Here is a 1715-nt window from a genome sequence, read left to right as displayed (position 1 = left end):
AAAAAAAAAAAAAAAGAAAAGAAAAGAAAATATCTGTGATTTCTAATGGGGACAAAGTCTCCAGGGACTGCTAATATAATCATGTTTTGTTACCTACATTCATAAGTAAAGAAAATGCTACATTTCAGTTAGAGTCTAGTAAAAAGACAAGCATAACGTTTTCCCATCCAAGATCACAGAACCCCTGAATTTTATCCATGCATCTTAGTTTAAGAATACCTGTTGTAGATAAAATCTGAAAAAAAAAAAATGTGTCACATTTTAGAAAAACTCACTGGGATATTTAATGGGAATTGTGTAAGTTTGATAAATTAATCTGGTATGAAAACTTCATTCTTCTTATATTTATTATTTCATTATTTATTTGAGAACATTAGTAAACCCAAGTTTTGTTGCTTTTCACATAGAAGTTTCTCATTGCTTTTGGTGGTATTCCTAGGATTTTTTTTTCTGTTGTGAATGCAAAAATTTTCCATTTAATGAATTTTTAAAGTCCCCTAGTTATTTTGAATCAAAATTTGGACACCCTATTATTTCTTTATATATATTTCAATAGACATCTCTAAAAGATAAAGACTTTAAAAAAGTACTACCACATCTTTAAAAAGATAATTTTGTAATATTGGAAAACATCATCTGTGTTTAAATCTTCCCAATTGCCTCATTATATTTTTTTAAAAATAGTGCTTTGTTTAAGTTAGGATTCAATATTACTCTTCATATTGTTTTTTACATCCTTAGTCTCTCCTTGGTTTTGAGTCCAACACCTTGCTAGAGTTAACTTGTGATTTGGCTAAAACACATTGGCGCCACTTTCCAATGGGTGCTATTCAGCATCCTTGGGTACCAATTCCATGGCTTGGTGTCAACTCAATTGGCTTCCTAGGTAATTGGACTCAAACATGGAGAGACTTATTTAGATGGCAAATGCTAAATAAGATGGCTAGAAATCTAAAACTTCTTACATGTCCTACCTAGACAGGGAGGTTCCTGTCTGTACCAAAACAATACTCGGGTACCTGTCGTAGGATTTAGCTTTTGTAACCAAACTTTTCCAGAAACAGAACTTGAGAAAGAACTGGGGAATGGTTAGAGGCTGCCTTACTTTTATAGCCCTTATTTTAAAAAGGCATAGCATATAGACAGAATCAGATTCAAGTAATTTTGGTTTAGATCTACCTGATGATCTCTATGCTAAAAACATCATTGGCCTGAATCACACTCAGTAAAGGCGTAAGACATTATAATACCACTTGCCAACTCCTTAGTATTTTGGCCAAAGACTGATGGCCCTTATTAATGGGTATTGGCTTTGGATCATGAAAGCCCATTGGCTATTACCTGCATACTGGACCATACTGGACAGGGATTTGTTATCTTGGTAATCAATGCCTGCCTCAAGGATAGGCCCTGACAGGATTCAGGGTCGGTTTGTCCCATAAAGTTCTGGAAAAAGAAACCTTTAGATAATGTGATTCAAGATGAGAAAAGTTAGACCTTGATCTAAGTTCAAAAACTTTAACTACTGAAGAGCAATTGTGGGCTGTCTCCTCCTCCTCCCATGCCTCTTCATTCTACACTTTACAAAAGGCTTAAAGAATGAGAAAATCCTGTGTACCATGGTTCAAGAATAGCAGGAGAGCTTGTCAATGTCACCATGGTCATAGAAAACCTCAGCCAGGACACTCATAAAATTAGACATGTGGTGGTTAGGA

This window comes from Rhinopithecus bieti, unplaced genomic scaffold, assembly GCF_001698545.2.
Source record: "Rhinopithecus bieti isolate Rb0 unplaced genomic scaffold, ASM169854v2 scaffold_15676, whole genome shotgun sequence".
Lineage (NCBI taxonomy): Eukaryota > Metazoa > Chordata > Mammalia > Primates > Cercopithecidae > Rhinopithecus > Rhinopithecus bieti.
This window is presented reverse-complemented; position numbering follows the sequence as displayed.